Source organism: Papio anubis, chromosome 1 (assembly GCF_008728515.1).
Source record: "Papio anubis isolate 15944 chromosome 1, Panubis1.0, whole genome shotgun sequence".
In the NCBI taxonomy this organism is placed as follows: Eukaryota; Metazoa; Chordata; class Mammalia; order Primates; family Cercopithecidae; genus Papio; species Papio anubis.
In genome coordinates this window covers 111312945-111338873 of record NC_044976.1, presented here as the reverse complement: position 1 = coordinate 111338873, position 25929 = coordinate 111312945, and the positions used below count along the sequence as shown (strand labels likewise).

The window sequence follows — 25929 nt, the reverse complement described above, 5'->3', positions numbered from 1 at the left end:
CACCATGTTGGCCCAGGCTGGTCTCCAACTCCTGACCTCAGGTGATCCACCTGCCTCGGCCTCCCAAAGTGCTGGGATTACAGTCATGAGCCACTGTACCCGTCCGAAATTGCATGCCTGTTCTAAAGACATTAAAAATAATTTTAAGGGCCAGGCATGGTGGCTCACATCTGTAATCCCAGCACCTTGGGAGGCCGAGGTGGGTGGATCACCTGAGGTCAGGAGTTCGAGACCAGCCTGACCAACATGGAAAAACCCTGTCTGTACTAAAAATACAAAATTAGCCAGGGATGGTGCCACATGCCTGTAATCCCAGCTACTCAGGAGGTTGAGGCAGGAGAACTGCTTGAACCCAGGAGGCGGAGGTTGTGGTAAGCCAAGGTCGTACCATTGCACTCCAGCCTGGGCAACAGGAGTGAAACTCTGTCTAAACAAACAAATAAAAATTTAAAACAGCAACAACACATGGTGCTAATCAAAGATGTCGGTGGGCTGAATTCACTTCAAAGGCAGCTCTCATTTGTGAACTTTAGTTTACGCTTTACAATTGTCTTTGTGAATTAACATTTGCCCTTGAAAGGTGTGTTTGCATGTGTGGATTTAGGTCAGTGTGTTCCAACAGTTACTGGCTGGACAATTTTAAGGATAAAGAGGCATATTTGTCACTCACAGTGGTGAGGAAACAAACACTTGGAGGGTCCATGTACCAACCTGGGCTCTTCTGTGGCCTGGAACATCAAAAGCTATGACAAGTGTGCGAGAGTTTTCTGAAGCATTTGGGTTTTTTTTGACCAAATAACTCAGACTTGGAGAATGAACCACGGGAAGAGGCAAGAGAGAGTTCCCAGGATGAGAGCAACTCTGTGGGTATTGATTGGAGGTTCCCAAAGGTAGGTGGATGGCCACACAGCAGAAGTTAGGAAATGGCAGGGCTGGCAGACCTGTGGGTAAGGTAAAAAGATTATAAATTAGATTTTCTACAAGGCAACCCCTTGGGAAGGAAGTAATATCTTGTTAGCTTTCCTGGGACAATCAGAAAGGTCATTTAGCAAGACCACCATTGATAAACTAAAACTTGGATGTACAAAGAAATCCATAACTTGATCAATTAGTATAACTAATCTCATTTTGTTTCCCAACACCTGACTTCCTCTTATGGTGGTAGTTGCAGGACAAGGGACTCATTTTGCTCGCCTCCCTTGTAGAGTCTTTTGTGGTAAAAGTTCATTAAGCTAAAACCATAGTGACATGAGAAATTTGAGAGTGGAATATAGACTTTATTCTTAAAGCAGTGAGTCTGTGTGGCCATGAGTCTAAGTTCCTAATGAATGAGATTAAGTGAAAGTATTGATGGGATTTCTAGGAAGACAGTTTAAATAGAGCTCCTACCTATCAAATGCACTATAATTGTGCAACCAGAGCAGATTGTGTTATGTTTAATTTTTCCCTCTTCCTAAAGTATTATTTCCTTCAGTTACTTCAACCATTCACTAAGTCTAATAGACTTATACTACTACCTTATGTGGTGAAGGTGTAGAGAATAAGGGGATGAAGAACTAAAGAAAACTGTGCCTTGCCTCACATTTACTCTTACGCTACACCCATCACGGGGAATAATATCCTACAAAAGAAGTGCGTCCAGGAGTTTGGGGCCGTGATCTGCAATTAAGTGAGTGGGGGACCCATGATGGAGCAGATGGTTGGCGGGGAGCATATGATGTACTAGGCACCCGGGAACAGCATGCAATTTCCAAGTACTAGGGTGATAACTCTGAAGGGACATAAAATGATAACCCTCCACCTACACTAGAGTAAGGCAAGAGACTAAGAGAGACTAATTCTAGCAGTAGTCATGCTAAGTGGTATTCTTTTTTTTTTTTTTTTTTTTGAGACAAAGTCTCGCTCTCTCGACCAGGCTGAAGTGCAATGGCACGATCTTGGCTGACTGCAACCTCCGCCTCCCAGGTTCAAGTGATTCTCTTGCCTCAGCCTCAGCTACTCCGAGTAGCTGCGATTACAGGCGTGCACCACCACACCCGGCTAATTTTTGTATTTTTAGTAGAAATGGGGTTTCACCATGTTGTCCAGGCTGGTCTGGAATTCCTGACCTCGTGATTTGCCCGCCTCGGCCTTCCAAAGTGCTGAGATTACAGGCGTGAGCCACCATGCCCGGCCCCTATTCTTTTAGTATGCATTAAAACCACATAGGGGATATGACTGTTACTATGTTGGTAAAATGTTATAATGGGCTGGAAGATGACTATTTGCTCTTCAACAGCCTTTCCTTAGCCTAAAACAGCTTTGTTTATCATTATTTGTTTATTTATTTACTTGAGACGGAGTCTCGCACTGTCATCCAGACTGGAGTGCAGTGGCAGGATCTCAGCTCACTACAACCTCTGCTTCCCAGGTTCAAGCCATTCTCCTGCCTCAGCCTCCCAAGCAGCTGGGATTACAGGCACATGCCACCACATCCGGCTGATTTCTGTATTTTTAGTAGAGATGGGGTTTCACCATGTTGGCCAGGCTGGTCTCAAACTCCTGACCTCAGGTGATCCACCCTCCTTGGCCTCCCAAAGTGCTGAGATTATAGGCATGAGCCTTCACACCCAGTCATGTTTATCATTATTGTTAGTACAGCTTATGAGACTATAACTCAAATAATCATAGTTTCCAATTGAAAATTTTCTGAACTTCATGATCTGAGGAATAAAGGACTTATGAAATAAAATACGAAATCTGGACCTTTCCAGATAATTTAGGACCTATCATTGCCCCAACCAAAACACACAGGCAAACTCATGGGCATGTATTAATAATTAGCTTTATACTCCTGAAATTGTAATTTTGACCTCCCTTAGAGTCTCAGTAATGAAGGATTAAGTTCTTATTGCTATCTCTTGAATAAAGGTTCAAAAGTAAGGTTTAAATCAGAGGATGGGTCAGAATAGCTGTATTCTCTTTTTCAGCTCTGGGTGGTTTCTCTTTTATTTTTTTTTTTTGAGACGGAGTCTTGCTCTGTCGCCCAGGTTGGAGTGCAGTGGCGCCATCTCAGCTCACTGCAACCTCTGCCTCCCGGTTCAAGGGATTCTCCTGCCTCAGTCTCTCAAGTAGCTGGGATTACAGGCATGTGCCACCACGCCCAGTTAAGTTTTTGTATTTTTAGTACAGATGGGGTTTCACTGTGTTAGCCAGGATATTCTCAATCTCTTGACCTCGTGATCTGCCTGCCTTGGCCTCCCAAAATGCTGGGATTACAGGCGTGAACCACTGCGCCCGGCTTCTGGGTGGTTTTTATAGCAATCTGTAGCAAGATAGATACAGAGCCATGGGAGTGGAAAAATTCCTCTTACTTTTTGCTTTTTATTTTTACTTATTTTTTATTTTATTTTAATTTTTTGAGACAGAGAGTCACTCTTATTACCCAGGCTGGAGTGCAACGGCGCGATCTCGACTCACTGCAACCTCCGCCTCCCGGGTTCAAGCGATTCTCCTGCCTCAGCTTCCCGAGTAGCTGGGATTACAGGTGTGTGCCACCACACCTGGCTAATTTTTTGTATTTTTAATAGAGATGGGTTTCACTATGTTGGTCACACTGGTCTCAAATTCCTGAACATAGGTGATCCACTTGACTCTGCCTCCAAAAGTACTGGGAATACAGGTGTGAGCCACTGCACCCCGCCTTCTTTTGCTTTTTTTTTTTTTTTTTGAGACCGAGTCTCACTCTGTCACCCAGGCTGGAGTGCAATGGCGTGGTCTCAGCTTGCTGTAACCTCCACCTTTCGGGTTTCAAGTGATTCTCCTGCCTCAGCCTCCCGAATAGCTGGGACTACAAGCACATGCCACCACACCCGGCTAATTTTTGTATTTTTAGTAGAGATGGGGTTTCACTGTGTTGGCCAGGCTGGTCTCAAACTCCTGACCTTGTGATCTGCCTGCCTCGGTCTCCCAAAGTGCTGGGATTACAGGCATGAGCCACCGCACCCAGCCTCCTTTTGCTTTTTAATCATTACAGATGATTTGGGAGGTTATTTGTCAAGTGAAGACCAGCCCTTCTGAAATTTGTTCCCACTTTTCCTAGACCTAGATAGATGCCCAACTGCTTAACATATTATCTTCAGTTGGTTCTCCTCATATCAAATATCAACTTGCAAAATAATCTTTTTTTTTTTTTTTTTTGAGATGGAGTCTTGCTCTGCCACTCAGGCTGAAGTGCTACGGCGCGATCTCGACTCACTGCAACCTCCTCCTCCCTAGTTCAAGTGATTCTCCTGCCCCAGCCTCCCGAGTAGCTGGGACTACAGGCACATGCTGCCACGCCCGGCTAATTTTTTTGTATTTTTAGTAGAGATGAGGTTTCACAGTGTTAGCAAGGATGGTCTCGATCTCCTGACCTCGTGATCCGCCCGCCTCGGCCTCCCAAAGTGCTGGGATTACAGGCGTGAGTCACCATGCCCGGCCGATCAACTTGCAAAATATTCTGAGAAGTGAGACAAGCAGTGTCCACGTTCTCCCATGAAGGAGGCTAGCAAAAATAAACTAAGGCCCCCTGCTTTAAGGGTAAAGGTCATATTCCACTCTCCAATGTTTCTATTATTTCAGCCTAGTGAACTTTCACCCACAAAAAACCTTCTTTGAACAGTGTGATCAAAAACAAAAACAAGGTCTTTAGTTTTTTTTTTTTTTTTTTTAGATTGTTTACTTACAGCTAAACCTTTAGACAGGAGGCCAACTCTCAGTGGTCACTTTCAAATAGGTTTACTTTGGACTGGCAAGATTTAAAAAAAATCCACAACTTTCAAATAGACATGTGAATAATGCCAGTATTCTTGACTTTATCTGTTTTTCTGAAGTATTTACTCTCTCTAAGGGAACACCTTAGGGGAGTACTATGGATTTAAGAGAATGACTTTAATGGGGACTCTGTGTCCAGTCCTAAAGTAAGGAGTGTAGTTGATTGGATGGTGACCAACAGATTTGAGGTGGCATCGTCAGTTCTGCAGGTAAGTGGAGGAGAGAGACGGGTAGAGAAAGTCTGCAAGCCGTGTCAAATGTGCCTTCACGTTCCTTTATTCACATAGCACCTTCTCTTTTAGGATCATGCATGCCCCTTTATCTACTGCTTTTTCAGTATAAGATTAAGGGTAAAGTTAAAGGGGAAAAGCAATTACTGTCTTTTTTTTTTTTTTTTTTTTTTTTGAGACGGAGTCTCGCGCTGTGTCACCCAGGCTGGAGTGCAGTGGCGCGATCTCGGCTCACTGCAAGCTCCGCCTCCCAGGTTCACGCCATTCTCCTGCCTCAGCCTCCGAGTAGCTGGGACTACAGTCGCCCGCCACCACGCCCGGCTAGTTTTTTGTATTTTTAGTAGAGACGGGGTTTCACCATGTTAGCCAGGATGGTCTCGATCTCCTGACCTCGTGATCCACCCGCCTCGGCCTCCCAAAGTGCTGGGATTACAGGCTTGAGCCACCGCGCCCGGCCAGCAATTACTGTCTTAAAAGTCTCATTCTTGTGCTTTAGGAATGTTCTTCTCCTGGGCTTCCCTGAGAAAGCAAAGTTCAGTGTCCAAGTGGTCCTTCCGTATTTGAGGAACATTAAGAGAAGAGTAAGAAATTTTTGGACAAAATGGGTTGTAGAACGAAGAGAAGAGCCTTTGTAAAATTATATTTGAAAATGAACATTTTAACTTGAAACTGCTGGTAAAAATGTCAGATTAATCAATTTTTATAATACCGCACTTAGAGGTAGTGTGGTATTCCAGAACTCCCAAGTATTTGGAATACAGTTTAGGGCCTAGATATAAATGAGCTATCAAAAAGCACGCGTGGCAGGGCACGATGGCTCACATCTACAATCCCAGCAGTTTGGAGGGCCAAGGCAGGAGGCTCATTTGAGTCCAGGTGTTTGAGACCAGTCTGGGTAACATAGTAAGACCCCATCTCTCAAAAACTAAAAAAAAATTTAAAAAATAAAAAAAATAGCTGGGCATAGTGGCATTTGGCTAAAGTTCCAGCTATGCAGGAGGCTGAGGTGGGAGGATTGATTGCCACTTGAGCCTGGGAGGTCAAGACTGCAGCTATTTAGCCCAGACAATAATTCTGGAAGTTATTAACAACAATTATAAAATTCCTACCATTTATTATTTACTGGGTGCTTATTATGGCCTACTGGGCACTAGTCTATGTAATAGTGTAGTTATTATTCCCAGTTTACAGCTGAGAAAACCAAAACCCAGATAAAGTAACTTGGCAAAGGCTACATGTATAGTAATTGACAGAAGCAAGCTCAAAACAACCTCTGTCATACTTCAAACCTTAACTATTTTGCTTTATTGCCCTATATTCCAATTGTCATTACTTACTGATATATTATCAAAAAAGGCAAATCACCGGGCGTGGTGGCTCAGGCCTGTAATCCCAGCACTTCAGGAAGCTGAAGTGGGCAGATCACCTGAGGTCAGAAGTTCGAGACCAGCTTGGCCAATATGGCGAAACCCCATCTCTACTAAAAATACAAAAATTAGCTGGGCATGGTGGTGAGCACCTGTAATCCCAGCTACTCCAGTAGTTGAGGCTGGAGAATTGCTTGAACCCAGGAGGTGGAGGTTGCAGTGAGCCGAGATTGCGCCACTGCACTCGAGCCTGGGTAACAAGAGCAAAACTCTGTCTCAAAAAAAAAGGCCGGGCACGGTGGCTCATGCCTAGGGAGGCTGAGGCAGGCAGATCACCTAAGGTCAGAAGTTTGAGACCAGCCTGACCAACATGGAGAAACGCCATCTCTACTTAAAATACAAAATTAGCCAGGCGTGGTGGCGCATGCCCGTAATCCCAGCTACTTAGGAGACTGAGGAAGGAGAATCGCTTAAACCCAGGAGGCAGAGGTTGCAATGAGCTGGGATTGTGCCATTGCACTCCAGCCTGGGCAACAAGAGCAAAACTCCATCTCAAAAAACAAACAAAAAAGGCAAATCTATCTTTTATATTCTTTGATAAACATCATAGGGAACTATACTTAATGTGTCTCAGGACATTTTAAATCTAGTAAGTATACATTTGTTGGCATTTGAAGAGTAAGCTTCAAATATCTACAAATTTCACTCACATGGGAGAGAAAAGTTAATGCCTTCATTTATTCATATGTTGGTTCAAAGAAGGTTTGACAGGCCGGGTGCGGTGGCTCACACCTGTAATTCCAGCACTTTGGGAGGCTGAGGCAGGAGGATCACCTGAGGTCAGGAGTTCGAAACCAGCCTGGCAAACATGGTGAAACCCCATCTCTACTAAAACTACAAAAATTAGTCGGGCATGATAGCATGCCTGTAATCCCAGCTACTCCGGAGGCTGAGGCAGGAGAATCGCTTGAACTTGGGAGGCAGAGACTGCAGTGAGCCAAGAGTACACCACTGCACTCCCACCTGGGCAACAGAGCAAGACTCTGTCTCAAAAACAAACAAACAAACAAAAAAGGTTTGACTCTCTGCATATCTTTTATGTTTGTCTCAATCATGTCTTAACGGACCCATTTTATTTAAAACTCCCTCAGCTCAGAGGTAATCAACTCTTTTCAGTTTGCTAGGGCATTCCCAATGCTAAACTGGAGTAAGTCCCACACACCAGGAAATTTCTCTGTCCTGGGCAAATTGGAAAATTAGTCACCCTAGCTTCACAGCACTTATGAGTGCTTCAAGGTTGCTTTCAGATGATGGTAATGATGATAAATACGATCTGATAAGGCTCCACCAGCCATCAGCTCCATCATGGCTTAAGCTGTCTCTTGGGAAGAAAGAATAAGTTGGGGAAAAATAAGTTATTTTGTCCTTCTGTTTGTTTCTGCAGGAATGCCTCAAGTGATGGGGAATCTCTTTTTGCTGAAACCTCATGTGACTTTTAGTTTTTGGTCACTATTACACAGTTCTTTTTTATTCTGATCTAAAATCTATATCAACACCTACTTTTCTTATCCTTGCTACAATACAGAACAAACTGAATCCCTTGCTACAATACAGAACAAACTGAATTCTTTCCCCTTGTGATTACATATTAAAAATTTAAAGAAATCTATCAGGCTGGGTGCGGTGGCTCATGCCTGTAATCACAACACTTTGGCAGGCCAAGGCAAGTGGATTACGAGGTCAGGAGTTCAAGACCAGCCTGGCCAAGATGATGAAACCCTGTTTTCACTAAAAATACAAAAATTAGCTGGGCGTGGTGGCGAGCGCCTATACTCCCAGCTACTTGGGAGACTGAGGCAGAAAACTGCTTGAACCCAGGAGGCAGAGGTTGCAGTGAGCCAAGCTTTATCCATCAATTAATTTTTAGTTACAACAATTTAATGCATTTCTAGAACCTAATTTACTAATATAAACTCATATTTCTTTTTTTTTTTTTTTTTGGAGACGGAGTCTTGCTTTGTTGCCCAGGCTGGAGTGCAGTGGCGCGATCTCGGCTCACTGCAAGCTCCGCTTCCCGGGCCCACGCCATTCTCCTGCCTCAGCCTCCCGAGTAGCTGGGACCACAGGCGCCCGGCACCGCGCCCGGCTAATTTTTTGTATTTTTAGTAGAGACGGGGTTTCACCGTGTTAGCCAGGATGGTCTCGATCTCCTGTCCTTGTGATCCGCCCGCCTCAGCCTCCCAAAGTGCTGGGATTACAGGCGTGAGCCACCGCGCCCGGCAACTCATATTTCTTTACTTCATCTAATACAAGGTAATGTGATAGGAAAGTAAAGTCAGCAACAATAGATACTGATTTGTGATGTAGTATTTTGCTACTTCCATCAAAACCATAGAATTGCGTTCTAGTAGGGCGCGGTGGCTCACGCCTGTAATCCCAGCACTTTGGGAGGCCGAGGCGGGCGGATCACGAGGTCAGGATATCGAGACCATCCTGGCTAACACGGTGAAACCCCGTCTCTACTAAAAACACAAAAAATCAGCCGGGCGTTGTGGCGGGCGCCTGTAGTCCAGCTACTCGGCAGGCTGAGGCAGGAGAATGGCGTGAACCCGGGAGGCGGAGCTTGCAGTGAGCCGAGATCGCGCCACTGCACTCCAGCCTGGCCGACAGAGCAAGATTCTGTCTCAAAAAAAAGAATTGCGTTCTAAGCCACATGTTTTTCCACCAAAGACGGTATTTCGTATTGCTATGATGTGAATGTGTCTCCCAAATTTTATGTATTGCAAACTTTAATCCCTAACGCATATGTTGATTAGAAGTGGGGCCTTTGGGATGTAATCAGGATTAGATAATAGGTAAGGTCAACAGGGTGGGGCCTCCAAGATGTGACTGGCTTTAAAAGAAGACAAAGAGGGCCAGGTGTGGCGGCTCACACCTGTAATCTCAGCACTTTTGGAGGCGAGGCAGGCTGATTATAAAGTCAGGAGTTCCGGACCAGCCTGGCCAATACGGTGAAACTCGTCTCTACTAAAAATACCAAATAATGGCCAGGCACGGTGGCTCACGGCCATAATCCCAGCACTTTGGGAGGCGAAGGCGGGCGGATCACCTGAGGTCGGGAGTTTTGGACCAGCCTGACCAACATGGAGAAACCCTGTCTCTACTAAAAATACAAAATTAGCCAGGCATTGTGGCATGTGCCTGTAATCCCAGCTACTCAGGAGATACTACTCCATCTCAAAAAAATAAATAAATAAAATAAAAATTAACTAGGCGTGGTGGCACATGCGTGTAATCCCAGCTACTCAGGAGGCTGAGGCAGGAGAATTGCTTGAACCTGGGAGGTGGAGGTTGCAGTGAGCTAAGATCACGCTATTGCACTCCAGCCTGGGTGACAGAATGAGACACTGTCTCAAAAAGATAGAAAAAAAAAAAAAGAAGAGGAAGACAGGCCTGAGGTGACATGTATGCTCTTGCCCTCTCACCATGTGATTGATGCCCTCTGCCTTGCTATGATGCCAAGATGCCTCACCAAATGTTGGCATCATGCTCTTGAATCTGTCAGCCTCCAGACTGTAAAAAATAAACCTCTGTCCTTCATGAATTCTCAAGTCTCAGATTCAGTTATAGCAACAAAAAGTGGACTAAAACACCTATTGTGACTTTCCACCTTATTTACTGTGCTTGTCACTAAGCAAGTTGTGGTTATTAAGAAGATCAAATCTTAAAGAACAAAAATTTGTCCTTGTTAAGGATGTTCAAAAAATATATCACGGATTTCTCAGGTAATTCCAAAAGAAGAGCTTCAAGTAAACTTAGGAATAAATATATATTCTTCCAAATCTATTCCTTTAAAAGGCACAGAACACTTTGGAACTGCAAGTTTTGCTATATTTGTTAAACTATCAGAGACAGTTTAACCCACTAGTCAAATACATAAGCTTTGGCCTGGTTCAACTCCTGGTTCTACCACTTGCCAAGTGTTTGACTTTGGACAAGTTTATCAGTGCTCAGCACAATACCTGGCATCTAGTGAGAGCTATAAAAAAGGAGTGTGATACTGTAATACATATATTTGGTTTTCAACCCCATTTCTTGACCTACAACTTCTAAAAAAGGCTTACAGTTTCCAAAGTGATGAGTTTTGTATGCTAATAAGATTACTGGTGGCTCGGGGCTGGTCACCAGAAAGACCAAGGCATAATTAGAGGGGTGGGACTTTCAGCCCCAGCCCCCAGCTTCCAGGGAGGGAAGAGGGGCTGAAAATTAAGTTGCTCGCCAATGGCCAAAGATGTAATCAATCATGCTTGCATAATGGAGTTTCCATAAAACCCCCAAAGAACTGAGTTTGGAGAACTTCCAGATAGTTGAACACATGAAGGTTCCTAGAGGGTGGCAAGCCTGTGGAGGGCATGCAAGTTCCGTGTCCTTTTCTGTACCTCGTCCTATGCATCTCTTCATCTGTATCCTTTATGATATCCTTTTTTTTTTTTTTTTTAAGACAAGAGTCTCACTCTGTCACCCAGGCTGAAGTACAGTGGCACAATCTTGGCTCACAGCAACCTCTGCCTCCTGGGTCAAGTGATTCTCCTGCCTCAGCCTCCCAAGTAGCTGGGACTACAGGCATGTGCCACCATGCCTGGGTAATTTTTTTATTTTTAGTAGAGATGGGGTTTCACCATGTTGGCCAGGCTGGTCTTGAACTGCTGACCTCCAGTGATCCACCTGCCCTGGCCTCCTGAAGTGCTGGGATTATAGGCTTCAGCCACGGCACCCAGACCATAATATCCTTTATAATAAACCAGTAAGCATAAGTAAATGTTTCCTTGAGTTCTGTGAGCTGTTCTAGTAAATTAATCAAACTCAAGGAGGGGGTCATGGAGTCTCTGAAGCAGAGGTAAAACAACCTGTAACTTGCAATTGGCCTCAGAAGTTGGGGGCAATCTTACGAACTGAGGTTTAAATCTGAAAGGCAGTCCTCAACCTGTGGTTTCTGAGGCTATCTCCAGGTAGTGTCAGAATTGAATTAAATTACAGGACATCCACATTCAGCTGGTGTCTGTTGCAGAATCACTTGCCTGCTGGGTCTGTGGGGAAAATCCCCCACAAAGTGGTCACAGAACTCTTCTGTGTTGGTTGTTGTGTGAGAGAAGAGGAAAAAAATAGTTTGAGTTTTTCTACTCATGGAGAAATTAGTGGTTATTGAACATCTATTTATGTCAGGCACTACATGAAGTACTTAACATGCTGTTTCATTTTTTCTCTAATGATTCTAAGAAGTAGACATCCTCATTATCCTCAATTCACAGATGAGAAGATTAAGGCACAGAAATATTGGACAATTTGTTTAAGGTAAAAATGGAAGGATGTACACTAAGTCTCTCTGACTCCAAACCAAAATCCCAAACATAATTTTATCCTGCTATTCCTCGAATATAGATATAATCTTCACTAGGCCTGATAACTTTAGAAGTCTCAGTAGGAAGGATACAGACAACCAGCCAGTCAGGGAGTTTTTATGGACCCCAAACGTTCCTCTGCCGTACGGTCTTACCTTGGTGATTCACCAGGATGAGGTTCTGGTCCACAGCCATATAGGCTTAGAAATCCAATCGGCTAACGCATAGATTATGGATGTATCTCCCAAAGTAGACTCAAGTGGCTGGTATTCAAAAGCAGAATACCAGTTTATTCATAAAATTTTGAATAGAAGTAGAAAACTATAATGGCCAAGGGTCAAAACATTCATGTTCTGTTAGCAGCACTAGGGAAGTCAGATGGTAAGAGTAGGTTGCTTACAGAGTAAACAAGGGAGTCTGTTTTATTTAATACAATTTTTTTTTTTTTTTTTTTTTTGAGACAGGGTCTCGCTGTGTCACCCAGGCTAGAGTGCAGTGGTGCAATCTCGGCTCACTGAAGCCTCCACCTCCAGGGTTCAAGCAATTCTCCTGCCTCAGCCTCCCAAACAGATGGGACTACAGGTGTGCACCACCACACCCAGTTAATTTTTGTGTTTTTTTTGGGTAGAGATGGGGTTTCATTATGTTGGCCAGGCTGGTCTTGAACTCCTGACCTCAAGTGATCCGCCCACCTTGGCCTCCAAAATGCTGGGATTACAGGCATGAGCCACCGTGCCCAGCCTATTTAATAAATATTTACAGGCCATGATACATTGAAACCCATTCAACTCCAAAGCAGCCACTTCCAGAATGGAACGGGCTAGTGCAACCTCTTACCTACAAACACTTGGATAAACACCAACAGCATTTGCCTCTGAGACACTCTGTCTTCCTAAACATTTTTTTTTTTTTGAGACGGAGTTTTGCTCTTGTTGCCCAGGCTGGAGTGCAATGGCGCGATCTTGGCTCACTGCAACTTCTGCCTCCTGGGTTCAAGTGATTCTTCTGCCTCAGCCTCCTGAATAGCTGGGATTACGTGCATGTGCCACCACGCCCAGCTAATTTTGAATTTTTAGTAGAGACGGGGTTTCACCGTGTCACCCAGGCTAGTCTCGAACTCCCGACCTCAGGTGATCTGCCTGCCTCAGCCTCCCGAAGTCCTGGGATTACAGGTGTGAGCCTATTTTAAGATTATAGCATAATCTTGCCTACCAGGGAGCCATTTTACCTTTTTACTAAGACTTTGAATAACTATACCTAGACCCAGTGTAAAAAAAAAAAAAAAAAAAAATCTGAAAGGACAACTTTAATTCCATGGTTTCATAGGGAGTCCTCTCACTGAGGCTCCAAAGTATTGACAGCAGCAATAAGAGACAAGATCCCTCTGGCTGAAGCTGCCTTCTCCTTTCTGAAGGTTTTGCTGATTGGCTCTCCAACTTCAGAAACAGAGACTGTCGCCATTAGATTTTTGCCTGTCTACCAAAAACTAAAGGATAACAAACACTGTTTCTGTAGCTACCAAAGAGACAGACTGCTTGGAGAAAGATTTACATAGCTCTGCAGACACCCTGGCGGTGCCAGTTGCAGGGGAGTCAGTGCACATGGTGTGAAGCAATTTTTTTTTCTTGGCTTTTTGCCATAGATTCAGGCAGCTACAGCAACAGCAACAGCAGTGGTTCTCACTTGCATGCAGAGCTTCCAGAATGCTTGGGAGTTTCCTGATGATAAAAACTTGTGAAAGATAACGGTAGAAGTTCTACTAGGTAGAGCAGCCAAGACTTAAAGGAGGACAGTTGCCCCCAGAACCTTTGAACCCCGGGTCACTGCTGAGCTTAAAATCAAGGAAAGAATGTTCACTGCCTGCATGTGCTACATGACACCTTGCACAGCAGATCACAGAGAAAGAACAGTATGGACAAACTCCTCTCCTGCATCTTTACAGTACAAAGAAGAGGAAGAGGGTCCTGGGGGAACAGAGTTTTTCCAGCATTATGGAGCTGCCACATTGGGAAAGCATAATGAGAACTGGAGCCCCTGCCTATCAAGGCGCACTCTTTCCAGCTCTTTTCAGCCACATGGAAAGAATCTCAGGTAGACCCAGAGCTCCTGGTACCTGGACACAGAACACTGGATATACTCAATTACACCCACAGCCTCTTCCTAGCGTGTTCTCTAGATGATGCTAGGAAAGAGGGGTAGGGCAGATCGGGGTAGTCAAACTACAGTTACTAATTTTCTTCACTGAAGGCCAACTAGGGTTCTAGTCAGCCAAGCTCACTCATGAGGCCCCAAAGTACTGACAGCAGCAATAAAAGACAAGATCCCTCTGGTAGAAGCTGGTGATCAAGGTATTATGATTTCTTTCCATATCCCACCTGTTTCCAACATTCACCTATTAAAGTGAAGCCCCCACCAACTCAGTATTAAGACCTGGCCCTGTTATACCTCCAGATTCTTGCGAGAGGTTTGTTTTCTGAACATTTCCCTCTGTGCACACCCCTCTTGTCTTAATTGGCCCTACCCACTGAGGTGGATTCCAGATCCTTCTCCTGTATCTTTGACTTGGCTCAAGCCTCTGGCCCCTCCACTGCAAAGTCTAAAAGCAGGGAGATGGCCAAAATAGGCAGTGAGGGAAGAACAGAGGCATTCCTATTACATCTGCTCAGTCTCTCAGCAATCCTTTGTCAGGGAACCTCTCAGGGTTATTGCCTGGCCTAGAGAGTCTCCCTTCCCTCACTGCATAAGAGGAGGGTGAGACACAGAACAAAATCTCTCAGAGGCTGTCTGCTGGGTGCTGAAAGTCAGCCACTGTTGTTGAATATGGGTGTTCTCCATAGGCTCCATTCTGGATGTGATTCCACAGAGCCATTTTCTGGGTCTGTTTCAGCAAGGGTCTGGATGAATATTCTTCCAACATGACTCCTTGCCATATCTCTATGTTCATGGTTTTCACAGGTTAGCTGCTATTGTGTTATTATTCTTAGCTGGCATGAAGAGTGGCAGACTTCAACAAACCTAGGCAATAGTGACAAGCTACCACTTTGGCAAAGTTTGATTGATTGATTAAAAAAATGTTTTTGAACATTAACATGTACATGAAACACTTGATGATGTAGATGGAAATAAAGATGAACAAGAAAATGAATTCTCTTCTCCAGGAGGTTACATTCTAATGGAGACATAGGTGCAGACATAAATCATTATAATATAAAGTCCAGATAGAAGGACAGGTCACAGTTATAGTGCTCACACCTGGTAAGTTGAAGGAGAGCATTTTCACCTAGGAGGCCACCGGGTAGATGTCTGTTGACTTCCTGGGGTATCCTGATTCTGCTTTTGCTTAAGAAACCAACATCTGGCCCAGCACGGTGGTTCGTACCTGTAATCCCGCCACTTTGGAAGGCCAAGGCGGGCAGCTTACTTGAGGCCAGTAGTTCAAGACCAGCCTGGGCAACATGGTGAAACCCTGTCTCTACTAAAAATACAAAAAAAATTAGCCAGGTGTGGTGGTGGGCCCCTGTAATCCCAGCTACTCTGGAGGGCTGAGGCAGGAGAATCACTTGAACCCGGGAGGCAGACGTTGCAGTGAGCCAAGATTGCGTCACTGCACTCCAGCCTGGGCAACAGAGTAAGATTCCATCTCAAAAAAAAAAAAAAGCTAACATCAAGGTTAAAAAAGGCAATTGTGGCTGGGCACAATGGCTCACGCCTGTAATCTCAATGCTTTGGGAGGCTGAGATGGGCGGATCACTTGAGGTCGGGAGTTCAAGGCCAGCCTGGGCAACATGGCAAAACCCCATCTCTACTAAAAATACAACAAAAATTAGCCAGGCATTGTGGCAATCACCTGTAGTCCCAGCTACTCGAGAGGCTGAGGTACAAGAATCGCTTGAACCTGGGAGGCGGTGGCTGCAGTGAGCCAAGATCAAGCCACTGTACTCCAGCCAGGGCAATACAGTAAGACTGTCTCAAAAAAAAAGGAGAAAAAAAGGTAATTGTAACATGTCAAGCACCATAAAATAAATACTTAGTAATGCCTTATGTGCATACAAGAGGAGTTTGGTATGTTATCATTTTCTTTTACATTGATCTCTTAAATTAGTCAAATAGGTTTGACCTGTTAATCACTTCCCTTTTGCTTCTCTTCCCTGTTCCTTAGGGCAACTAACATGAGAACAAACAAAGTTCAGTACCAGGAATAAAGTTGACTCATACTCTTAGGCTTTCTCTCCTTTTAGAACACATTGATTGAAGACTTGGAGTGGGGTAACATTCATTCTCATAGGGAAAAAGATAAAGTCACCAAAGTAGAAAGGTTAAGAAGGGAGCAGGGAATATGAGGTGAAGAAATAGGAGACAGTGGCTATTGGACTGTCTTTTTGTTTTGAGACAATCTCACTCTGTTGCCCAGGCTGGAGTGCAGTGGCGTGATCGCAGCTCTCTGCAAACTCTGCCTCCCAGGTTCAGATGATCCTGCTTCAGCCTCCCCAGTAGCTGGGATTACAGGTGCATGCTACCACGCTCAGCTAATTTATATATATATATATATATATATATATATATATACATTTTAGTAGAGACAGGGTTTCACCATGTTGGCCAGACTGAATTAGACTGCTTTTGACAAAGTTTCTTCATCTCAGAAGAAAAGTATGTTTGGTGAAGACCAATTCCCGGGAGAAAGATGAAGATGAGTAGAAATCCCACATATTCTGTCCCAACATCCTAGAGGAAGAGAATAAGTTGTGACAACACAAATAGTATCTTTGTGACCTGGTACCAGTTCATGCTTTCCAGGTCTAGAAAACTTAAAAACAAAATGGACAGAGTACAGGCTCCAATACATAAAATTAGCAGTAAAGAGAGGTGGACCGGGCCGGGCGCGGTGACTCACGCCTGTAATCCCAGCACTTTGGGAGCCCGAGGTGGGCGGATCACCTGAGGTTGGGAGTTCGAGACCAGCCTGACCAACATGGAGAAACCCTATCTCTACTAAAAATACAAAATTAGCTAGGCGTGGTGGCGCATGCCTGTAGTCCCAGCTACTCAGGAGGCTGAGGCAGGAGAATCATTTGAACCCAGGAGGCAGAGGTTGCGGTGAGTTGAGATTGCATCATTGCACTCCAGCCTGAGCAACAAGAGCGAAACTCTGTCGCAAAAAAAAAAAAAGACGTGGATCATTTTCAAGGCAGAAATCTCAATGGTGTCATTGAGTAATTTCAGGTCAAGAGATAAATGGCCAGATGCAGTGGCTCACCCCTGTTATCCCAGCACTTTGGGAGGATGAGGTGGCTGGATCACTTGAGGTCAGGAGTTCAAGACCAGCCTGACCAACATGGTGAAACCCCATCTCTACTAAAAATACAAAAATTAGCCGGGCATGATGGCGGGTGTCTGTAATCCCAGGTAGTTGGGAGGCTGAGACAGGAGAATCGATTGAACCTGGGAGGTAGAGGTTGCAGTGAGCTGAGATCACGCCACTGCACTCCACCCTGGGCAACAGACTGGCTCAAAACAACAACAACAACAACAACAAAACAAGAGGGTAGAATTGATGTGTCTCCCTCCGGTGAGTCCTTATAGGCTTTTTTTTTTTTTTTCCCTGTGTCACGCCTTTGTTTCTCTTCTATCTAAATTATCACTTAAGTCTGAATATGCTATTGAAATATACATGTTTGTCTTCATATAAACTCTTAACTACTTAAGGGCAGCAATCATGTCTTGAGACCCTCAGTGGCAACTAGCTCAGTGCCGACTCTTATTAGGTCATTAAGAAATGTCATTGGTTTTGATATTATAGGAGAATTGGACTTCAAGGGTAAACAGCTGCAAGGTCTGGCAATCCATAAGTCTGGCCAAGAATTTCCATGAGGCAAGACAACATTTGGCAATTACAAGGGCATTCCAGTGAAGTGGAGTGTCAGATTTTGCAATAGTTCTGCAAATAAAATAGATTTTCTGGAGCGGCTGGGTTCTTGGAAAAACATGTGTTGATGGCAAAAAGTAATCTGGGTCCTTACCTTTAAAGAGATCACACAAGATACAATCTCTGCCAGAGTTAAATAGGAAAAGGTGACATTAATAAATTTTCTGGGTCAGGCATGGTAGCTCACGCCTGTAATCCCAGCACTTCGGGAGGCCTAGGCGGGCAGATCATGAGGTCAGGAGTTCGAGACTGGCCTAGCCAACACGGTGAAACCCCATCTCTACTAAAAATACAAAAATTAGCCAGGTGTGGTGCTGCGTGCCTGTAATCCCAGTTACTTAGAAGGCTAAGGCAGGAGAATCACTTGAAGCCAGGAGACAGAGTTTGCAGTGAGCCAAGATCGTGCCACTGCACTCCAGCTTGGGCAACAGAGCAAGACTCCGTCTCAAAAAATAAAAAATAAAAAGAATAAATTTTCTGGGTTTTACAAGGAATTATGCTACGTATTATACATGCATTTTTTTTTTTTTTTGAGACAGAGTCTTACTCTGTTGCTCAGGTTGGCATGCAGTGGCATAATCTCGCTCACTGCAACCTCTGCTTCCTGGGTTCAAGCAATCCTTCTGCCTCAGCCTCCCAAGTAGCTGGGACAACAGGTGCGTGCCACCAAATCTGGCTAATTTTTGTAGTTTTAGTAGAGATGAGGGTTTCACCATGTTAGTCAGGCTGGTCTCAAACCCCTGACCTTAAGTGATCCACCTGCCTTGGCCTCCCAAAGTGCTGGGATTCCAGGTGTGAGCCACCGTGCCCAGCCTGCAGAATTTTTTTTTTTTTTTTTTGAGACGGAGTCTCCTTCTGTCACCCAGGCTGGAGTGCAGTGGCGTGATCTGGGCTCACTGCAAGCTCCACCTCCCGGGTTCACGCCATTCTCCTGCCTCAGACTCTTGAGGAGCTGGGACTGCAGGAGCCCGCCATCACGCCCGGCTAATTTTTTGTATTTTCAGTAGAGACAGGGTTTCACCGTGTTAGCCAGGATGGTTTCGATCTCCTGACCTCGTGATCTGCCTGCCTCGGCCTCCCAAAGTGCTGGGATTACAGGCATGAGCCACTGTGCCTGGCCCAGAATATTTTTTAAAGTAAGATGTGATTACTGTCCTCAAGCTTAAAATCTTAGTGAGAAATTAATGTAGATGTACATAAAATAATCAGAGAATGATATGAATGTTACATTGAGTTAGAAATTAAACATTACATTACTGTCCTAAGATGGTAGCCATGAGATGGGTCTTGGGACTCCTCAAATTTGTGTAGGTATTTGCCCCCCATCCTGAGGTCATCTGAAACATAATAAAGTTTATTGCTTTAATACCTCCCCCACCACTCCACCTTACCCCCACCTATTAATAGGCCAAGATAGCATTTCACTTGCCTGGTGCAATAATGTGCCTCATATACCCTCTAGCCTCTGAGCTAGGATCTACAACCCAGCTTATAGATTAAGATTCACTTCATTTCAATGATCAATTCTTCCAGCTAGAAGATAATGAGGAGACTAGGTCTTTAGTTCAAAGAGTCAGTCTCAGCTCTGCTTGGTGGCTCATGCCTGTAATCCCAGCACTTTGGGAGGTGAGGTGGGAGGACTGCTTGAGGCCAGGAGTTGGACACCAAACTGGGTAACAAGGTGAGACCGTGGTTCTACCAATCAATCAGTCAATCAATCAATCAATAATAAACAAAAAAACTAAGTGAGACCCTGTCTCAAAAGAAAAGTCTCAAAGGTAATCAGGACTTTGGGGATGGGAAAAGAGTTCCTGACTTATACTTCCCTAGGACTAAATTTCTTGCCAGTAACTTTTCTACCTCTGAATAGAGTTACAGCCCCCAAATTATCTCGTTACTGGGATCTCTGGTTTCTATGGCCAGAGTTTTTGGACGTCAACTTTTTGTGCACCTGAATCCTGAATCTGTATAAATTGTCTAATGCATCTTGGATTGTTTTTGGAATTTTATTTATTTATTTTTTTTGAGATGGAGTCTTGCTCTGTCACCAAGGCTGGAGTGCAATAGCGTGATCTTGGCTCACTGCAGTCTCTGCCTCTCAGATTCAAGTGATTCTCCTGCCTCAGCCTCCCGAGTAGCTGGGATTACAAGCGCCTGCCACCACACCCAGCTAATTTTTGTATTTTTAGTAGAGACAGGGTTTCACCATGTTGCCCAGGCTGGTCTTGAACACCTAATCTCAAGTGGATCTGCCTGCCTCAGCCTCCTAAAGTGCTGGGATTACAGGTGTGAGCCACGGCGCCAGGCCTATTTTTGGAATTTTTATCCAGTATAAGTAAAAAATTTCTGCCGTGGTCCCAGGGGCTAGTTCTGATAGAACAATCACAGGGAAGACAGCACACTGGTAGCCTAAGGGTCCCTTATTTCAAATGTGTCTTGCTACAAGGCAACAATGAGAGGCTGCAGCTTTGTCATGAGCTCATAGTCATCAACTTGTTTGTGATACGAACAGTAACTAAAGAAGATTTCTGTTTTAAGGTTTAAGGGAATGAAAGGGTTATTTCAGGAAGAAGAAGAAAAATAAAACCCCACCACAGAATAGATTAGCTAGCAAGGTGACTATCCAGACATAATATGCCTTAGCATTTACATCAGATCAAATAAGATAATGCCCAAATACCCAGCCCAGTTCCTGGCACTCAACAAATATTAGTTCTCTTCCCTTCTTCTTTTTTTTTTTTTTTTTTTTTTGAGGCGGAATTCTCACTCTATCGCCCAGGCTAGAGTGCAGCCAGTTCTCTTCCTCCTGCATAGAGATTTTACAGTTTACAGAGTGCTTTTGCATACATTAAATATCCCCCCAAAAACCTTCTGAATCAGATATTTCCCCCAGAGTAGTGACTTCACCTCCTAAAAGTACTGAAGGCTGAGAGTCAGATCCAGGTCTTTAGACACCAAAATGAGTTCTCTTTTCTCCATACCCCAAATCCTTCTGTTGCTTTGTCCTAGATTTAAGATTACAAAGGCTTGGATTAGAGTGCTAAGAATGAGATGGAAAAGAAAGAATGATCTGTCAGTTCCTGTGTAGCTGAGGTTCTCAGGGCCTTATTATTATATACCTTTATTTGTGTTAATAAAATAACTACTGCATTTTATCTGTCCCAAGAAATATATAGTGATATCTCTGAAATCAAGATGTGTCTTTTTTTTTTTTTTTGAGACAGTCTTGCTCTGTTGCCCAGGCTGGAGAGCAGTGGCGCAATCTAGGGTCACTGCAACCTCTGTCTCCTGGGTTCAAGCGATTCTCCTACCTCAGCCTCCTAAGTAGCTGGGATTACAAGTGCCCACCACCATGCCTGGCTAATTTTTGTATTTTTAGTAGAGACGAGGTTTCACCATGTTGGCCAGGCTGGTCTTGAACTCCTGACCTTGTGATCCACCTGCCTTGACCTCCCAAAGTGCTGGGATTAGACATGAGCCACCACGCCTGGCCAAGATGTGTCTTAAAACTGATGTGTCTTAAAACTGATGTCTTATAGTTGCTTCTTCTGCTCAGCCGTTGTGCTGTAGTTGTCATTGTCTACTCATGCCCAAACTTGATTGACTGTTAATCCCGGTGGCGTGACTGGAAAACTGAAATTCATAGCCCTTTCAGTTTGTTCATTTAAGTACCATTTAAGCAAGTTATATTAATCCCACTTGTTGCCTGAAAACCTTCCATTGACACCTTCCTGTAAGATCAAGAAAGTATTAGCATCAAAACTTGCAGACTGGATGTCAGAGGCTTGAAAGAAAAACTCAGATAAAAATAGTCTGGCCAGGAGCGGTGGTTCATGCCTGTAATCCCAGCATTTTGGGAGGCTAAGGCAGGTGGATCACCTGAGGTGAGGGGTTCAAGACCAGCCTGCCAACATGGTGAAACCTCGTCTCTACTAAAAATAAAAATTAAAATTAAAAAAAAAAAAAAATATATATATATATATATATATATCTGGGCATGGTGGCAGGCACCTGTAAGCCCAGCTGCTTGGGAGGCTGAGGCAGGAGAATTGCTTGAACCCAGGAGGTGGAGGTTGCAGTGAGCCGAGATCACGCCATTGCACTACAGCCTTGGTGATGGAGGGATGAGACTGTCTAAAAAAAAAAAAAAAAAAAAGTGAAGACCTGAAGACCTGCCTAAGGAATGCTATATCACCAGTGCTCTTGAGGCCACACTTGTAATATTGCGTTGAAAATTACAGACATCGGCCGGGCTTAGTGGCTAATGTCTGTAATCCCAGCACTTTGGGAGGCCAAGGCGGGTGGATCACCTGAGGTCCGGATTTCGAGACCAGCCTGGCCAACATGGTGAAATCCTGTCTCTACTAAAAACACAAAAAATTAGCCGGGCGTGGTGGCACATGCCTGTAATCCCAGCTACTCGGGGGGCTGAGGCAGGAGAATCACTTGAACCCAGGAGACAGAGGTTGCAGTGAGCTGAGATCACACCATTGCACTCCAGCCTGGGCAACAAGAGCAAAACTCAGTCTCAAAAAAAAAAAAAGAAAAGAAAATGCAGACATTGATTCAGAGTCAAAAGTGATTCAGAGACAGACTCTGAATGTGAAGACATTTTGGACTGCCTTACCTGGTTTTCATTATGTTTTCCTTTTATTAAAGCACAAGTGTGATACGATAAAAATCAATGTTCAGGTTCAATGAGAATAGTCATATTTGTATATATATGCCTCACAATTTATATAGTCAACTCATTTTGATCATTACAATAACGTGACATTAGTAGCAAAGTGTTATCTCTAATTTTACCTCTGGGGAAAATCAGGCAGATTAAATACTCAACCATAGAATCAGGACTCATCCTAATTGTCTCACCTAATTAAATCTTCTAGAATAAGCCTGAAATCTTTCTTTTCCCTCTAAAATTTCAAGACTTGTATCAAATTTAGAGCTACTGTTTCTTTCTTTCTGAGAGCCACTGTTTTTATTTTATTTACTTATTTATTTTTGAGACTGAGTTTTGCTTTTGTTGCCCAAGTTGGAGTACAATGGTGCGATCTCGGCTCACTGCAACCTCCACCTCCTGGGTTCAAGCAATTTTCCTGCTTCAGCTTCCTGAGTAGCTGGGATTACAGGCGGCCGCCACCACACCCAGTTAATTTTTGTATTTTTAGTAGAGACGGGGTTTTACCATGTTGGCAGGCTGGTCTCGAACTCCTGACCTCAGGTGATCCACCCGCCTTGTCCTCCCAAAGTGCTAGGATTACAGGCGTGAACCACCACGCCCAGCCGAGAACCACTGTTTTTAAAACATTGAGCATATTTGGTGAGGTTGATGATAACATAATTCAGAATGAATACTGAACATGACTCGTTTTTGGCAAGGGAAGTCAACTGTCAGAATTGTAACAAATCACTATTACACACAGCCTAGTACTTTGCATAGCAAAGTACATAAAAGGTACTAAATAAATAATAAGAGTTGTATTACTCAGGGCAATTAACACTGAGTATCGCAGCAGTCAGACCCTAAATCCTTAGTGGTTTAAACAACAAACATTTATATCTCACACATGTCATATATCTAGCACAGGTTGGCAAGCAGTGAAAGTTCAGTGTTGCGCAACTCCTCACCTTCACTCAGTGCTATGACTTGAATGTTTGTGTCCCCTCCAAAATTCATGTAGGAACTTAATGCCCAAAGTTATATTAACTATTAAAAGGTGGGGCCTTTATGAGGTGAGTAAGTCATGAGTGCTCCACCCTCATTAATGGAATTAATGCTTTACAAGGGAGGCTTTACACAGCATTTCTTTTTACCCTTCCATCCCTTCCACCATGTGAGGACAAGGAGCCATTGGAAGCACAGACATCAGACTAGAACAGAGTAGACTAGATATCAGACCTATTGTTGCCTTCATTTTGGAAATCTCAGCCTCCAGAACTGTAAGAAATAGATTTCTATTATTTACACCTTACCCATTCTCAGGTTTTTTTTTTTTTTTTTTTTTTTTGAGATACTCTTGCTTTGTTGCTTAGCCTGGAGTGCAGTGGTGCTCACTGCAACCTCCGCCTCCCAAGTTCAAGCAGTTGTCCTGCCTTAGCCTTCTAAGTAGCTGGGATTACAGGTGTGTGCCACCACACCCTGCTAATTTTTTGAATTTTTAGTAGAGACGGGGTTTTGTCATGTTGGCCAAGCTGGTCTTGAACTTCTGACCTCAGGTGATCCACCTGCCTTGGCCTCCCGAAGTGCTAGGATTACAGGCGTGAACCACCGTGCCCTTTGGGAGGCAGAGATGGGTGGATAACCTACAGTCAGGAGTTCGAGACCAGCCTGGCTAATATGGCGAAGCCCTATCTCTACTAAAATACAATACTTCCTCAGATAGAAATGAGGAAAATGGTATTAGAAACTGGAGGAAAAGCTATTCTTGTGGCAAAGAACTTAACTGAATTGTTTCTGTACCCTAACATTTTATGAAAGGCAGAACTTGTGGGTGATGGACTAGGATATTTGGCAGAATTATCTAAGCAAAGTGTTGAAGGTTCTGCGTGGCTTCTTTTGACTGCTTATAGTAAAATGTAAGAAGAGAGAAATGAATTAAAGATAGAACTAAAAGGGAAGCAGAAGATTTGGAAACTTCTCAGCCTGGTGTTAAAGAAAAATCTGAGGCACAAGAGTTTATTTGAGTAAGATACAATTCATGAGTTGGGGAACACCAGACTAAAAAAAGTTTAGTGTTCCAATGATGAAACGTCAGGTATTTATTGGGAAAATGGAGAAGCAAAAGAAATTATTTGGTTGGCTTCCAATTACAAAATTCCTTTTTTTAGGTACTTGTCGGCAAGACCCTAATCACATAATCGTACTTATCATGGCTGGGGTTAAGTTTTAGTTTTGTCTAGCATGAACCATCAGAAATTACCCAACTTAAGTTTTTGCAGTTTAAGCCAGATTTAGGTTATTATTTATTTATTTATATTTTTGAGACGGAGTCTCGCTCTGTCGCCCAGGCTGGAGTGCAGTGTGTGATCTTGGCTCACTGCAAGCTCCACCTCCCAAGTTCAAGCCATTCTCCTGCCTCAGCCTCTCAAGTAGCTGGGACTACAGGCACCCACCATGATGCCCGGATAATTTTTTCTTATTTTTAGTGGAGACAGGGTTTCAACGTGTTAGCCAGGATGGAGATTTAGGTTATTTTTAAGGCCTTTGGTTTTGTCTGCTCAAGAAGTTTTCTGGTCAAGTCTCCATTTTAATTTAAACACTGGCAGGGTTGTAAAAGCATACTTCAGAAAGCATACCAAGGATGTGGCCAAGTGGCTATTTGATAAGATTAATAGGGATAGAAGGAAGCCAGATGCTATTCTCAGGACAATGGAAGAATGATCCTGAAGGCATTTCAGAGATCTCTGAGGCTGCTACTCCCATCACAGGCCCAGAGTACTAGTGCCTTGAGGGAAGAAAGGCTTCAAAGGAGGGACCTTGGGGCTCTCAATATTGCCTCAAGTCTGTTCCCTGCATTCAGGTGCAGAACTCCTTGGCTGCCCCAGCTGTGGTTCAAGTGGGCCCAGGTGAGGCTTGGGCTGTTGCTCTAGGAGGCACAAGCGGTAAACTTCAGTGGGATCCTTGTGGCGCCAGCTCTGCAGGCATGCAGAGTGCAACACTTGTGGAGGCATTGCTACCTCCACCTAGATTTCAAAGGCCCTCTCTGAAAGCCTCAGGGCCTGGGCAGAGAGCTGCCAGGGATACTGCAGAGAACCTCCACTAGGCAATGTCCAATGGAGTTGTGGGTTAAGGTCACTGTGGAGAGCACTGACAAGGACAGTATCTAGTGGGGCCATGGGGAAGGGTCAACTCCACTCCCCCAACCCCTAGCAAGACCCAAAACCTAGAGAGCCATCAGTGTGCAGCATCAGTCAGGGACAGCTGCAGCATGGGCTATGCCCAGTGATGCCATAGGAATGCAGTTATCCAGGGCTTTGGGGGCCCAACCCTCACCCCAGGGTGTCCAGAGGTGGCACATAGAGTCAAAGATTGTTTTTCTGAAGCTTCAAGATTTAAAGTTTGCCTTGTTGGATTTTGGACTTACTTGAGACCTGTTACCTATTTCTTCTTGCCTATTGCTCCCTTTTAGAATGGGAATGTCTGTCCTATGCCTGTACACCATTGTATTTTGGAAGCACACAACTTGATTTCACAGGCTCACAACTGGAGA

General features: G+C 44.1%; 1 long non-coding RNA gene across 3 annotated transcripts in view; it reads right to left on the bottom strand.

Annotated features, from left to right (window-relative positions):
* Positions 1-25929, bottom strand: part of LOC101012420 — an 89802-nt gene that overhangs the window by 29579 nt on the left and 34294 nt on the right. For 2 of the 3 annotated variants that reach the window (XR_652059.4, XR_652055.4), the window contains exon 3: positions 712-941. This is a non-coding gene — a long non-coding RNA (uncharacterized LOC101012420). Of the gene's footprint in view, positions 1-516; positions 942-25929 lie in introns of those variants that run through there. The other variant, XR_002515641.2, reaches the window with a different exon arrangement.